We start from the raw sequence: 17,738 nt of genomic DNA, 5'->3' as shown, positions 1-17,738 counted from the left end.
GTTCTAAGGTACAGATAACTTCCCAGATACTTTCTGTACTTTCTGTATTAACAGAAAGTATCCAAGAAGTTATCTGATAACTCCCTGAGTACGTCCTGTATTAGAGACAGATGACTTTTATCTGTACATATTTGTGGTAGGATGGAAAATTCTTGCTGTGAATGTTTTTCAAGGAAGAACCAGAGATTGAAGTTCAGTCGAGCCTGATTGAGCACCTTTCTCGTGGAAATAAGTGTACAGTAGAAAAAGATTAATGACGCCACTTAAGTGCGAAAAGAGGTTGTAGAGGACAGGAGTGATCATCCTTCAGCAAATTACAAAATAAATTTTGTACTAAAAAAAAAAAAAAAAAAAAAAAAAAAAAATGTTCCAAGTAGAAACCTTCCCAGATGTGGTAGCAGGACCTCTATCTTAGAACGTACCTGACTTTTATACAGGTAGAGGATTGTATCAGGAGTTAAATATATTCTGAAGTTGTGTAAAGTTTATCAGAAATCTGATTAAAAAAAAATAAATAAAAATTCAGATGACACCAAAGGACAGAAATATTAATCAATCAAAATTAATTCACGGACGCTGCATGTTGTCGGCTATAAAATATTTGAAATAGAATTTCCCAAATCTAATAAAAAAAAAATCCAGCCAAATAATAATTTCCAGATTAGATGTAGGAACTATTAAATGACAAAGCAAAATGATTGACACGACACACACGATACAGACAATCTGGAGACAAAGTGCATTTTTACAACCCATGTTCTATGACAAAACACAAGGGTGACTAGAAATTATGTGGTTTAGCCCGGACATGGTGAAGCCATAATATTATTGTGAGAATAATAATAAATGGTCTTATTTTAATTTTATTTTATTTTTTTTTTTTTATGTCCCACACACCTTTACACAGCTCTATTTTGTTATGGCATTTATTTCTCTCCCACCGTGAGAAATGCGACACCAGGCTTGGAAAGTATGATTGAAAAGTCAGCGACCCAGTAGAGAAGCACTCCGACCCTGTAGAAGATGCTTGAACAGCCCAGTTCATATTCCCCCGGAAGAGACACCTTAGGCAATTAGCAATAAACTAACCCCTTCTTGAAGAGAGAAAGCAAAGCCTGGGAGGGTAGACCTCTTAGAATTGCACAAAACCAACTTTACACAGCAATCAACAGAGAAACAGTAATTACAGGAATGGTCTAAATTCTATTGATTGTGGGGTAAGAGTAAGCCACAACTATTTGTTAAGGGATAATCATCAGTTGTCTTGCAATATTTTCCTTAATCCAAATCAAGCAAAGTTTTTAATCTTTGGATTTATGTTGAATAAATATTAGTAGATGCATAAATAAATAAACACATTGATGCATCCCTTTAAACTTTAACTTTATTACAAAACTAATGGGACCTGTGGAAATTCCACAGGTGACTCATTCATATGTAATATATTGATGTTGGCATTCTGTAGATGTTCAGTGTAAATGGAGACGCTCTGATATGATTGTAGTTCTTTTGTTAAAACTGCAAAAATATTTATCTCAGCTAGCAGGGACGCCCGGCATAGCCCAGTCGTAAAGTACGCTTAAATACGATATTTTAATTCTTGCAGATTTTATATATATTATTATAGAGTTAATGTTCTATCGATTTTTATATATTATAAAGTTGCAATTTCAAAAATAAAAAAATATATCCATATGATTTGAGTGCATCAGCTTGAATCGAAACCGAAACTTATGAAAAAAATATATGTGTACATATATATATATATATATATATATATATATATATATATATATATATATATATATACAACTTGAGTTCCTTCAGCTATAATTGAAACCAAAACTTTAGAAAAATTCTTGATAAAATTATTTATAAAAAAAAAAATAGCTTACTGTGCAACTATAATTGAAACCAAAACCAAAACTTATGAACTCTTGGTAAAATTATTTATTTCAAGAAATAGAAGTTCATAACAAACAACAGTCACTCGGATGTAAGTGTGACACGCAAAATAAATAACACACATGCTATCTTATAATATATAGGTAAGAGATGGTCTTAAATGAGGAGAGGGAGATAATGCAGTATTACATATTTTCTATATATCGTAAACAAATGATTGAAAATAGTATCGTATTGAATCTTTAAACTCACTAATATATGAAGTTATCTTATCAAATTTTACATGTTGGATTTAAATAGTAACAGATTTGACAAATTGATATTTGATTCTGACTAGCAATTTCTACCTTTTTATTCTTGCAACATGTTCTTTACACTAAAAATTTTTATGCACTTCAGCTTCTTCCAAAAAGTAATTGTTCTGGCAAAGAAGATTATTACAATGGAGATAATTATAAATAATGACATATAAAGCAAAAATTGTAAGGGAGATGATCCTTATTTTTACTTAAGGGTAAGAATAGGAGTTATTTCCCTAACATTTGGAGTTTTACATTTTATTTCTTGTGACATACACATTTTTAAAAATGTTAAAATTTAAACTAAATTAATGAATCCTGGGTTACTCTGGATAGGCACAGCTAGTATTATTAATTATTATTATTATTATTATTATTATTCTTTATTTATCTTATAAAGAATTGTGAGTGTTCTTTCTAAAGGTATATATATATATATATATATATATATATATATATATATATATATATAGATATATATATACACACACACACACACATATATATATATACACACACACATATATATATATGATGATTGCAACGTCTTGTCAGACGAGTGCCACTCCCTCAGACATTTAAAATCCATGAGCCCAAATGTCTGAGGGAGTATCTATACAAATATGATGTTACAGAGTCTTAGCTTTGTACGACAGCTAAGTCTCTCTCTCGGTTCAAAATGTTGAGATCCAGCAACAAGCAAGAGCAAGATAGCCAGCAACAAATTAAACTGCAGACCAGCTTAAAGCGGGTACTGGTCTTCCGCTTTATGGTTTTTTAAATCAGAGATTTGCTTCTCCTAGAAAGGTTGCCTTCACCACGGCTTACGGGAGCCCTCTCTACCCCAAATATATATATACACATATATACACACACACACATATATATACACAAACATATATACACACACACACACACACACACACATATATACACACACACATATATATATACACACACATATATACACACACACACGCACACATATATACACACACACATATATACACACACATATACACACACACACACATATATATATATATATACACACCTTTAGAAAGAACACTCACAATTCTTTATAAGATAAATAAAGAATAATAACCTGATTGTAATTTCTGAGAGATTTTTCATATTTTTATAATAGATTTCATATGCTTTGTTATACAAGTGTCATTCCAAAGTAAAGTCTCATACTTTTTTTAACTCAAAAACTAAAACATTGAAGAGCTATGAAAACAGGAGCGATACCATTAAAACAAACAACCTTTTGTGATTAAGAATTTATTTTTCTACATAGTCACCACCATTCTCAATTTAACAGAAATTCAATGACACATCTTTGGATGCATGTCCATGATAGGGGTTGCTTTCTTGGAGTCTCGCACCATCAATATCTGCAACAGAGCGATGAAATTTTCAAGTCATGAATGCTTAAGTTCAATCATCATAACAATGCAATTTCCAATCCTCTCTCATCCATTCAGGCGGAACAACAAAAAAATAGGAGTTATTACTTTTGGAGACCCTCATAGTTGTATTTTTATTTTCTTTTTGAGCACACGTTCACTTCCATTGCACGTTTCTTTATCTCTTTCTGTTTTATTTTTATTGCCACTTGGAACGTAAGGGGCTACTATTTGGGCTCGTGTCTAAGAGGGGACTTGTAGGGATTTGGAGAGCGAGATATCTCTTCACATTGCATTTAAACCTGTGCAGTTTAGTACTGCCAGGAAGCAGGAAACGGGGAGAGAATTTCAAAATCTAGCAGTTCTAGGAAAGAAACTTCTAGAGTTGAAGATTTTCCAGCATCTAGGGACCTTAACAGTGAAGGGGTGGGATTTTGCTGCCTGTTGGGTTAGTTGGAATTATGTACGTCAAAAAGGCACAATAAGAATTCATTAGAACACAGTGCATTAAAGTACTTGTAAAACAAGCACAATGATGCAACATTTCAGTGATGGGGCAGAAGTTGGAGCTTGGTTGAGAGTGTGGGATCTATAAAATTTGAAATTTTTTTGGAATCTCTCTAAGGGTGAGAGACTAGTGGTAGATTCACCAGATATGACAACAATACTTCATGCAGGGGTGAATTGTGGCTTTGTAAAGATATAGAATGCTCTTTGGTGTTAGAAATTTTCTAGCACGATAGAGAGAACCCACCTTTGCAGCAACTTCAGCAATGTCCTGGTTGCCACGAATACAGGTCCCTAACTCAAGCTCCCCAGCCTGAATCCTATAAAGTTTATTTTTGTTTCAATCAGTCTCCAAGCTTATATACGTTCTAAATACGAGACAAAATTTGTATACATATATGCAGGATATGATCTCCTGAGAATCACGCTGAACTTGAGATTGCTTCTTTTTTTTTTAATTTATAAATTCTTGTTTCGAAAGCAGACATGTTTTCTTGCAAGATTATATGCTCGACATGTACGTGCTCGTTTCAGTTCAAGTGCTAAGTTTTTCATTTTTTTGTTCCCATTAAATTTCTTCCACACTTTTCAAGTCGATAGCTCTAACATTTCCCTACATTGCGTTACTAAAACGAATCTTAGAAGTAAGAGTCATACCATTAGTCATTAAAAACACACGAAGTAACAAAACAAATATTGATCCTTATTATCTGAGTTGGGATGACAAGTGCTACCACTGAGTTAATATGGGTCAATCTTGTCGATGATCTAAAACGAACACGTTTTTGTTTTGTGGCATGCTCATTTTTTGATTGTGTTGAATATTAAACAACGTGAGAGGAGGGCGCGTAATATACACAAATACACTTTACAAAATTTTACTTTTTAACTTTGATGGTTGATGGAATGAGAGCATGCTATCCCCGTGGATTAAATCAAGTGTTCCTGTTCAAAATTCTGAGCATATTCCCGTGTTTAACCGAAATTTTCCTGTATTTGATAAGATTCATCTGATGAAGAGCGGAGGTTGCATCGATCGAAACGTTATGAAAATAAAACTCAATTTAAAGACAATAGTCTGAAGAATCCAAATATGAAAACTCAAACTTTACTTCTGAAGAATCAATTGTGATTTGTTATTTTTTGTGCCATATTATTAGCAATTATGTAGGGCACAAGCATGTTTACATACCAGTTGTCACAGTATCACCAAAGTTAAGCAACGATGAGCCTGGCCAGTACTAGATAGGTGACCATTTGGGAATTCTATGCGCTGTATCTGCTCTCTGCTTATCAGGGAATTGTTTCCTATTATCCTGGCCTTATATACTTGCAACTGGAATAAAAACAGTGCCGACTTAGGAGAGGTGTGGTTGGAGATTGTGCAATTTTGCCACAAAAATTTCACACACAGGCATCCTTCAATGGGTATCCATCATCTGACAAGACTGAATGGAACCACTTTTTTTTTTATTTGTCAACTGTTAGCATCGGTTTCTGTCAATTCTTTCTAGAGTCGAGTACTTATAGGAGATAGTATATGAAGGTTGCCAACATCCATAAGTGAATGTTGTGTTATGAAACAGATTGGAGCACACCATTTCTACACCACCATTGTTTATGAATGGGGGGGGGGACATAATAAAGACAACCATTTATAACTATTATACATTACTATGGTGGAACCACAAATCATCAGTCTAGAACCCCATCTTGCTTTTTTAGGTGCGATAACAGAAGGGGGGGGGGCTGCTTTGTAAGTTTAATGTAAAATGATAAATTCTCATCATCATATATTCAGTTTAACATTTGTTTTACATGCTCGCATGTGTTGGCTGGCTTTTAGGAGATTTCCAAACTAACATATCTCTGGCCAGGTTCTTATTTAACCGTCTTTCTCTCAAATCTATGCTTATCACTTCCACTCATATTTTCCTTAGCCTTCCCCTGCCAACTGAGTCTTCTACCACAATTGTTCTACATTTACTAACCCAAACACTTATCTATTCTTTCAATGTGACCAAACCAACAAAGTCTTCTCTTCTTTGTAATTTTCATGTAAAATAATAATTCTAGAGTTGAAAACGTTTCTTTAAATTACTATATCGATTAAGCAACAAATTTTTAGAGTTTTGACTCTCCCTTCCACTACCAAAAGACAATACATATTCAAATTTTATGAGTGTGTTTGATTTGGTATATAAATAAAATAACCTCCTAATATTCAAAATTCTTGTAAGTGTTTTTGTAAATGGGATCGTGTTGTCTTAAAGATTGCAGAGAAAACTGAGCCTCCATGCTAAAAAGTGAAAAAGTAATTTCTATCCTGAAAATTTTTCTTTTTTATATAAATCTAAAACTTTCGTCCTTACTCTATGATTAAATATAAATGACAAAAAAAAAAAAAAAAATGAACACTAAAAAAGTTACATCAAGGCGGTGGGAACAGGTCATTTACGTCCACCAGAAACCAGATTACAATCAGAATTTAGTCACTTCAACTTATTTTTAGACACGACTCTACTGGTTGTCCAATGTTACAAGGACAAAGGTGAGCGGATATGTATGTAGTTGGACAAAAACACAACATTCCATATGTGGGTAGGTTCGCTTAAACAATCAGATCATGTTTCCCAAAAGAAATCAAAACTGCAGTGATCTTGATTCCCCGGTCAAAAGTTATTTGGCAAAAATCTCTAGTTTTATTATTTTAAACGTTGTTAACTGAAGCAAGAAGTCAGAAAGCAAATATCCCCATAAAAAAATTATTGGCAGCTCATGTCAATGTTATTCTTACAGGTTACCTTCTATCCTTTTGTAATTGGAAGAAAGATGATGATAATAATAATAATAATAATAATAATAATAATAATAATAATAATAGTAGTTTGGAATAAATTGAAAAGCACATAGACCTGATGGAGTCCAGGGATATTGATTAAAAACTTTCAGCTTTTCATCCACTTCTTACAACAATGCTAAATGACTGTTTGACAAGAGGTAGCTTCTCTTGGTGGCGACAAAGGGCACTACAGTCTTGATCATGAAAGATAAGACAAAAGGGGGTCGAGTGACAAACCTTAGACTAATCACTTGCCTTAGTGAGGCTAAAACTTTTCATTAGCATATTGTCTGAAAGTATCTATGGTTATTTAGACCAAAACAATTTGCTGCCTGAGGTACATACAGAAAGGCTACCGAAAAAAATCATGAGGCATCAAGGAAAAATGGTTCTCAGAAACTGCAAACAAAAATCTACCAACCTTGTTATGGGCTGATTAGATGATAACACAGCATTTGATATGGTGCCTTATTCATGGGTACTCAAGATGCTTGGAAATATTCGGAATAACTCCCAACATCCGAACATTTATAAAGAATAGCATAAAGAACTGGGAAACCAATTTAACTTCAGGAAATCTTGCATTGGGCAAAGTGAAAATCAAGAGTGGGATTTTCCAGGGGGATAGTATCTTCCCTTTGCTTTTTGCCACCAGCTTGATCCTATTAACACTTCTTTTATGGAATTTGAAAGCAGAAAAAAAAAATGTAACCTGTTTAAACATATATCGTTAAACTGTAATTAGTAATATTACAATGTTTCGGTTTTTTTTCACAAGTAATTTTCACTCTTGAAAAAAGGGTCAACAAGATGGATGACTTTAATGAACTTGTGTTAAGGATATTACAACACCAGCAATAGGAACTTCAGAAACAACAGGAACCTTTAAAACAACAGATACTTCAACAGCAGTCTTTGCCTTTTGTCATCGGCTTGATCCGGTTGACATTTCTTTTACGGAATGTGATAGCAGAATATGAACTTGGAAAAGGACTTCATACAGTCAACCATCTACTATTCATGGATGATGTTAAAGTTTTTGGAAGGAATGAGAACTAGCTTGATACCATAATGAATATGATCAGATTGTTTAGCAATGATATAAAGATGGAATTTTGCATCAGCAAATGTACCATTCTTGTGTTGAAAAGAGGCAAGGTGATCCATTCAGATGAAATTGAACATTCAACAACAGATCTGACAGTGAGAGAGATTTGGGGATACTGGAAGCCAATAGGATTTAGAATATGGAAATGAAAAACTTGGTCACAGCCGAGTACAATAGAAGATTAACAGTTTGTATTATTATTCTCATCTTTAGTGTGATTTTCACAATGTTTCGGTCGATGTAACCTCTGACCTTCTTCAGAACTCGGGAATGTTTCTGTCGAATTCGGGAATTTGGACGGAATTTACTTAACATGCTTTTGTTCTGTCAGCCATGACTAAGTAATTTGCAATTTCGGTCGCCCACATTGAGGATTGAACTTTCAACCTTCAGGCGAATATCACTTTTACAATTGATTTTTCCCAATACTCTAACCACTGCGCCATGGGTCATTGCGGACAATTCTAGTACGAATTTTAGGAGCCTTCAACCTATTTTTATTTCTAGTTGTAAATATCACCATTTATTACTAATTATTACTATATATTAATGTATATCTATCTCCATACGTATTACTTGTATATATTAATGTTTTTACTTATTACTTGTATATATTAATGCTTTTACTTATTACTTGTATATATTATCTATTGTTTATAATTACTGGTTCCCATCTCGTATTGAATTCTATACTAGGTCTACTTAGCAGTTGGTTATTCCCCAGCATATGTGTTGCTTCTTTCAGTCATCTTACTCTCCCCCGTTCCTTAATGTCTATAATTTTTACTTTGTGCCATAATGGTAGATGGTTATTCCTGCTGGAATTGGTTGGTTAGGCTGATCTTAAAAAATCTATGAAGAGCTCTTTGATAGCAGCCCAGGAACAAGCCACTCACACTAGGTTCATCTAACACTACAACAAAACTGAAGAATTGCCGATGTGTAGTAAAAGAGAAGAAACATTAGCGCATATCATATCAGAATGCCCAATGTTAGCCCAACATCAATATAAAAAATGGAGACACAATAAAGTCGCTCAGGTCCTGCACTGGAATATATGCAAACAATGAATTAGACCACAATCAGTAGTATGAGCTTAAAACAGAAGTAGTACAGGAAAACGACAATGTCAAACTTCTTTGGGACATGCACATACAAACTGATATGGTCCTTGAATATGCCAAATCTTATACAATTTTTCTAAACAAAATCAAGAGAACTTACTTAATCATTAGCATAGCCTGCTCTTTCAATACCAAAGTGAAAGACAAAGAACATGAAAAAATAAATATCAAAATCTGAAATGAAAATTAGACGATGGAAATATAAAGAACTCAAAGTGATTACCATTATAATTGGAATGCTTGGGACCATAACCAAAATGTCACCATAAACGGCTTGATCAGATTAACAAGACAATTTCCTTTTCAATTTTGAAAAAGGCTTGCCTGTTAGGAACAACAGAAGTGTTAAGGTATAACTTCAATGGCCAAAGTCAAAGGAATTGACTTAATGTTTTAGGAATGATTTAAAAAATTAAAAATCTTAAAAAATCTAACTAAAAACATCCAAAATACCATGAAATAATACTTCTAATTTCGTTTAAAAAAAAAAAAAAAAAAACAAGGAGAAAGAATGCAAAATTTTTCATTTTTTTTCTTTAAAAATACGGAGATAGTTGATAAATTTAATATAAACAGGTTTGAAAAAAAGGTTCTTTATACATACAATATTGCATGTATAAGACATCAACAGGTGTACATTTGTAATGTGTTATATCCAATGTAAAACATTGTTTTTCTGATTTTTTTTCTACCGCAAGAAAATATAATTACACACACAAAAGATTATCAAGTCATTGTCTCCACCATAGTATCATATTTTATCCACACATATCATGGGATAAAAATAATAGATAATTATGGACCAGAATTAAGTCATAATTGACGAACAAGAAAATGTGTGCACAAATGTAAGAATGAAAGAGACTGTGCACATAAGAGAAAAAAGTGTGTGAGGATGAGTATATGTATGCACGAGGATGTGAGTGTGTGTGTAGAAGGATAAGAGAGTGAGTGTGTGCACGAGAGAGAGAGAGAGGATGATATGAAGGAGTGTGTATGCGTGCAAGAGAGAAAGAGTCTGTGCAGATAATAGAAAAACAGTGAGTGAGAATAAGAGTGTGCACATATGCGATAGAGAAAGAGAGTGCACACAGTGAGGGAGAGTCCGCACACACACACACACACACACACACACACACACACACACACAAGAATGAGAGAGTACGTATCCATGTAAGAGATAATAAGACAAGGTGCATGAACAAAAGAGAATGAGAGAAAGTGTGTGTGTGTGTGTGTGTGTGTGTGTGTGTGGAGAGAGAAATGGGCATAAAGTGTGAAAGAGAGACCGTGTGTGATAGTGAAATCGACACAGCTGAAGAGTAAATAACGTATAAATAAAAACAGAGATATAAAAATGGCTACCATGGAACAAAAAAGGGCAGAGTAAACAAAGCATGGGGGTGGGGGTGGGGGGAAGCGTTGTTCAGTAACATCCGTGAACTTACAACACATTTGGCAAATCTAACTTACAACCCAAAACACAACAATAACAAAATGCAGTTGCAGCATTTTTCACAATCGATGTGCTTTTTTTTAAATTTTTATCGATGAGATATGGAGTGGTGGTGGTGGTGGGGGGTCAGTACTTTCATAAATAACAAGCCGAGCATGTGGGGTCCCCCTTCATGAGTGAAAAATTTACTTTTACCATGACTAATATTTGTGCAAAATTTAAAAAAAAATGCAAAGCGTAGTTATTGAGAAAAGTGCAAACAAATCAACGGATGAACGATTTTGGGGCAATCTTACCCCTATAATGCCCTCTGGGGGGGGGGGGCAAACAGAGTTATCCTGGAAAATCCGTTCTAGCAAAAAATTACTTTCGCCATGATTAATGTTCGTGCAAAATTTTTAAAAAAATTCGGGGAGTGGTTATTGAGAAAAGTGTGAACAAATGAACAGACGAACAGGAGTGAATTACTAGGTCCAATCCCTCCCCTTTGTCAGCGGACTAATAACAAAAAATAACAAATTGTATAACGTGAGGCTTTAAAAATAATAAAACTAAAAGATGAGGTAAAGCTTCATAAATCTTTACTAGAGACATTGAACAACAATGACTTAGAAGCGAGAGAAACAAAAAGAGCAGAGTTTACAGAAATGCTTGGATTCAAAGTTATACGCCATTGAAACAAATACAGATCAATATTCTTTATTGTAAACATCAAACACATACAACATGTGTGATATTGTACCGTTATTTCTACATATGAGACAGACAAACACTGTCCTCGTGAGAGAATCTCAAGGAAAAGAATATTAGGCTTGGTATTGCCACCTACATCAGCAAAATCATGAAACAAATACAAAACCTGAGGGTTCAAAAGACCTGGACGTCATATTGGCTGGGGCCGGTTTGATAATCAATATGGGAGATCTGGTCGTCATCCTGCATTGGTCCTTATTTCAGAAGGAGAATGCAACAGACCAAATACAGGTTAATAAATATGACCAGCACAAAGCAAAGACTACATAGAACAGAAAGTTAACCACAAAGGTAATAAGGTTAGTAATGGAGTGTAATTACAAAAGCAACCCCCGAAAAAGACTCTCTTTTACACATATCTATATATCTATAAAAGTGAATGTGTCAGTCTGTGTATCTGTGTACATTTCCCTATGCAATAACTGTCAATTTTAAGTCTACAGACTCGAAATTTTGATGTACAGGATACTGAGATTTGGGAAAATCTTTGTAATCCATTTTCGGCCAGAAATTTGGTTGTTAAGAGGTCAAAGTTCAACGATTTGACCTTTGAGAACTCTACCAAACTCCTCCGCCAATTTTGGGTCTAAACACTTGAAATTTTAGATATAGGTTCCTTGGACATGGGTCTAACATAATAACTTGATTTGAGTCTCAAACAATAAATGTTAAGGGGTCATAATAGGGGTCAAAGTTAAAAAAAGTGACCACTTTTTTCTTTTTTTGCTCAACGTACACCTCCAAACACCCGGGCAACGCCTGGCTGAAATGCTATAAGAATATAATCCCAAAGTTATGTTGGCGATTTTTCAAGCGTCATGCATATTATCTAGGAAAGTGTGTGTGTGTATATATAAGAACAAGTAGTTAATAAAATATGTTAAAAAAACACTTTGAAAAAGAGTTAAAAGCATATTTAATTTAAAAAAAGAAGCACAAAATAAGTGGATAGTCCTTAATCCGCGGAGTTTCAAAGAAATACTTTCCTTCTCATCAGAGGGTAGGATTTAGCAAAATGTGGGATCTTATTATAAGCTCTATCTCCTATTTGGTTTTATCAAGCTTTTACATCTGGTTGAGATTACTTCATAAATATTAACTCTTCAATATTTATAATATACTTTAGTTTTGCCATCTTGAATTATTTTGGTAAACTTAACTGTAATTCTTATTTCATTATATATATATATATATATATATATATATATATATTTGTTGTGTGTGTGTAAAGTTTGTGAAAGAGGACCTCAGCAAAGTGCTCGTTTAAGCCTCAACTTTTACCACTAATTTTCAAAATGTACCATCATGCATCCCATCGCTGCAATGCTGCATTCCCGTGCGTGTTTTACAAGTACTTTAATGTGCACTGATGAACTCAGAGTACTTGTGACTCCTCGACATACAAACTTCCGACTAACCTGACAAGCAGCGAAATCCATCTCTTCACGGTTGATGCCGGAAAGCCACCTACTCTAATAATTTCTTCCCTCAGATTCCTAGATTTTGGATTTTCCTCCCTATTTCTTGCTTCTCTGGCTTTACTAACCTGCAGAAGTTTAAATGTAATGTGAACAGGCATCTTGCTGCTTAACTCCCCACAGTCCTCGGTTAGATACGATCCCAAATAGCCTCTTATGTTCCAAGTGCCTTGCTCTGAGTGAAAAGCAGAATGTGTGTGTGTGTGTGTGTGTGTATATATATATATATATATATATATATATATATATATATATATATATATATATATATACTTCAGAATAAAATCATTCAAGAATCAGCTGGTATGGAAACCTGCGATTATAAGATTTACAAAATATTAGTGGCAGTAATATTCTATAAGTATTATCCCACTTCTACCGGACCTATTAAAAAACTTTTTTTTACCAGACCCATTATACAACAAAGAAAAGTTACTCTAGGAAAATGCCCAACTCGGATCATTACTTTGTGATGTGGATTACTCAAAATACAGTTTGGATCATTTTACCACACTGCTTTCAAGGACATTAACTTCGGATTTTACCGTGTAATTTAGATGTAAACTTTTATATCTTTTTCTTTAACTTCCCTTACTCTATGACTTTTAATTACTCAATCAATTTTTTATTATGATTTTCCATGTCTCACTGATTTTAGCAAACAAGGTGTATACCATTATAGCTATTTGCTAATATTATAAAGAGATGGTAGGCATCGAAACCCTACAGGATAAGGAGTTAAAATATTCCTAATGTATTCTTTGTCTTACATAGAATAATAAAAATCTTTGATATGGAACTCAAACATTTCGCGTCATAAATTTTTAAATTCATTGAATCGCTAAAATTTGATGATATATATAATTATTTTTTACTATAACAATTGAATACCTACAGACACTAGTGTTTCATCCTTTTGGGAATCTTCAGTGCAGGGGGTCATGATTAATACCAGTCGAACGATTTGAACCCCGCAACACAAGACATTTCTGGCTCGGTTAGTGGAGACCTAATCCATTCGACTACCATTAACCGCGTGAAATAACGTTGAATTTAAACATCTTAATTTTAAATGTTCATTTTATGTCAGTCAGACAGTGATCTAATCGTTATACGATGATCTATGCATAAGAGCTAAATTGACCGACTTTAATTCAACTGAAAGTGCTCAACGATAAGAAACGAATTTCTTAAAGGGATTGTCATATATATATATATATATATATACTATTATATAAAAGTCACTTTGTGTGTGTGTGTGTGTGTGTGTGTGTGTGTGTGTTCCTTCCTTATAAGTTCCCAAATGGCTGAGCTTATCCTTTGCAAATTTCATACAAAGGTAATTTATATGTCTGGCAGTGTTCTTAGATATATTTTTGTACAGAAATTCACCCGATAGGTATCGAAAAAAAACAGTATTTTTCTTATACATAAAAAAATATTTTTACAAGGGAATTTTTATGTTAGACCAGCAAGGGAGATAATAAAATCTTAGCAAATTATTTATTCTTACCCCCCCCCCCGAATTACTAACATCTGGAGGTATAGCTCAGTGGTGGAGCATTCGACTACGAATAATCCCTCTGTTCATTTTATTTTAATTTTTTCTTATTAATGACTTCAATTTATGATAAAAAAAAAAGGAGGTACCATTTAAAATCGCTGCAAATCATTTTTTTTTTATTTTGCATATTTTAAAACTAAACATTAATCCGAAGTGACTTTTCCAGAGCATTTATCGTCAAGCCCAAATATCAAATATTTTTTTTTTTTTTTGTGAATTAGTCCACTGGACAAATTATTCCTCGTAATATATAATAACCAATATTCCATAATAATACATACGCAATCTGCATAAATTAAAATATCATGTTTAAGCGTATTGTATGAGCAGGCAACGCCAGGCGCCCAACTAGTATATATATCATTTACTTAGAACGTAATATACTTTTTAAAAAAATTGTTAGTAGCAAACGATACAATATCTTAATAATTTTCCTTTTGAAATGGAATAAACTTCCAACTGAGACTTGATTTTTTGAACTTTGAAAGCTATTACACTATATATATATATATATATATATATATATGTTACACACATTTATTTATATCCAATCAATAGGTCAAGTAACAGCAGCTCAAATCAATTTGCACCCACACCCCGTCAGAGATAAGAAAAAAAAAAAAAAAAAGCCAAGAACAACGTCCTAATAATGAGCTCTTAGTGAATGTGTATGGAGTGGGGTCGATACTGACAAGGTCAGGTGTTTGAATTGAGGGCGAAGCAGAAATGAGTAAAGTTCATGACCATGACAATGTACAAAAAAAAAAAAAGAAAAAAGTTAATCACATGATTAAAACTAAATCTAGTCAAAATCAGTCTATGCAATTATTATCATGTTACATATATAATCTTATCTTATTATTATACGTTTCAAAATATGCATTTTATAGTATTCAATTCAAAAGTGCTTTATGCAAAATAGAAATGAGAATCCTGCTTTTTACAAGAATGAGGGTTGAACCTAAAAATAAAAGACTATGAATATAAAAAGTCAATTCCACAAAAGAATCAGGAATGGAAATATGATTGAAAATCCCAACTTTCCTCCCACAGAAAAAAAATACGGATTCTAATTTTTTTAGGCGATTACACATGAACACTCTGAAATATATGATGGAAAAAAAATGAAACCGTTATTTTAGAATTTAGAGTCTTTAATATAAAATGATCCCATTTCTAGGCCAGTCTAGCAGTTTAGTAAATTAAATTCATTTTTTTTGTGTGTTTTGAGAGTTTAATTTACTGCATTTTTATTTAGGTGGGGCTTAGTTTTTATGCTGTTTTGTGACCTTGTCAGTCAAGGTTAGTAGTAAAAAATTTGGTTAACTGCCCTAAAATTTTTAAGTTAATTGCATTTACCTTTCCCATGAAAATAAATAACTCCATTAAAATTAACTAATTAAAAAAACAATAACTTATTTTTGATGCATAAATAAAAATATTAAAAGTTTTGGTATTATGGTAGATTAACACTCTCAGCCCCCCCCCTCCAAAAAAAAATTCAACTTTTTTTAGGTGAGTACATGGGAATAGCCTGAAAAACCTGATGGAAAGGGAAAACAACAAAATTATTTTAGAATTTATAGTGGTGGATCAGTTTTGCATATAAATTTAATATAACATTTTATTTTTTCTATTAGAGATAAATTCTGTAAATTATTTAATTTTTTTTAGGGTGAGTTGAGTCCAATTGACTTTAATGGCAAAAAATGAATGTTAGTTAACTGTTTCTAATAATTTAGAATGAACTGGAAATGGAGAATAATTTTAGGTTACGAAACTGATCCCCCCCTCTAAATTTTAAAGTAATAATTTTTTTTTGTCTTTTTATGGCAAGTTGTCCATGATGTTTACATGTTATCGCCTTAAAAAAGAAAAAAAGAAAAGTAGAATTTTATTTTTTCACGGAAGTGTTGATTTATCTGAAGGTGTTAATCTACAAATTTGCCAAAGTTTGTTGCTAGAATTATGGAATCCTGAGTAAAAACATTTTTTTTAACTATACAACCCACCTTCCCTCCATTCTCCTGTTTAATTGCATCCCAAAGGGTATGCAGGTGTGCGTGTGTGTGTGTATAATTTATGAAAATATATGACAATACATATATGTATACATACATATGACAATATAGATAAATATGGTGATACATGCGATGTATATTATATATATATGTATACATCTATGCGCACATACGTTTAATTAAATTTGATAGACATTTTTGTGTCTATTTAATCTGTTGATCATTTTTCAAGATTCTAACAGGCTGCCAAGTAGATACAATTCTTCTTGAACCAATGTTGTCATGAATTTTCCTCTTTCTTCATTTCTTGAGGTTTCAGATAACTTTACTTGTCTGCTAGAAAAAAGTGTAGACATATGCATGTGAGAGTGGAAAGAACAAATAAAAGGACAACCTTTTTAACCGTTAAAGTTTAGACAAATGGTCTTCATCATGAAACTTATGCGTCACAAATGCACAATTTGTTTTTAAAAGGGAATAGTTGAAGATAACCGAGCTGGTATAGGTCCAAAGTTTTGACTTTTATTTTGGGAAATTTTCCACTATTTCCATATCCAACTACATGAAATTTCTTGCTGTGAATTTCTTGCTTTATTATTATTATTATTATTATTATTATTTAGGTGTTATTTTTTAAAAATTATTTTTTTAAATTATCATCATTATTTTTTACTACTTTTTGAATTATTATTATTATTATTATTATTATTATTACTTTTAAAATCACCATCAGCATTATTATCTAATTTTTTAATAATTATTTTTTTAAATTATTATATCTTATTAAATCTTTATATTTTTAATTATTATCAATATTATCATTATTACTTATTCACTAGGAGGTTTCATAACAGTCGTTCTTAGGGATTGCTCACTGACCATAACAAATGGTTTTCTGCTGGAGTCCAACTAACAATTAGTGAACCACTGCTCTCGACTGCATTAAGATTTGATTAGCAAGTTTGAATGTCTTGAAGTTCATCATAAATATTTAAAAGTGCAAAAATCTGGACTATAATTATATTGCGTGACGATTATAGTATATGTGTGTATGTGTATGTATGTATGCATGTGTGTGCATATGTGTAGGTTTGTTGTTTTTGTTTTTTACAGTGACAATTATAAAACAGCAAAGTATTCACCTTAATATTGATTCTATTTCATAAAATACTGCTTAAAAACATTGCTTTCAATGAAATAATCGAAAAAATTTCAATCTTCAATATACTTACATGAACAAATTGTCAACAAAAAGCGACGTAATAACAATGA

At 32.6% G+C, this 17,738-nt stretch overlaps 1 protein-coding gene across 1 annotated transcript in view; it reads right to left on the bottom strand.

Moving 5' to 3' along the window:
• The window catches only part of LOC145243935 (uncharacterized), a 324,060-nt gene that overhangs the window by 161,537 nt on the left and 144,785 nt on the right, over positions 1-17,738 (bottom strand). The gene's annotated exons all lie outside the window — the stretch shown is intronic.

The sequence above is a fragment of the Euprymna scolopes genome, chromosome 22 (assembly GCF_053919585.1).
Source record: "Euprymna scolopes isolate OS-2025 chromosome 22, ASM5391958v1, whole genome shotgun sequence".
Lineage (NCBI taxonomy): Eukaryota > Metazoa > Mollusca > Cephalopoda > Sepiida > Sepiolidae > Euprymna > Euprymna scolopes.
This window is presented reverse-complemented; position numbering and strand designations above follow the sequence as displayed.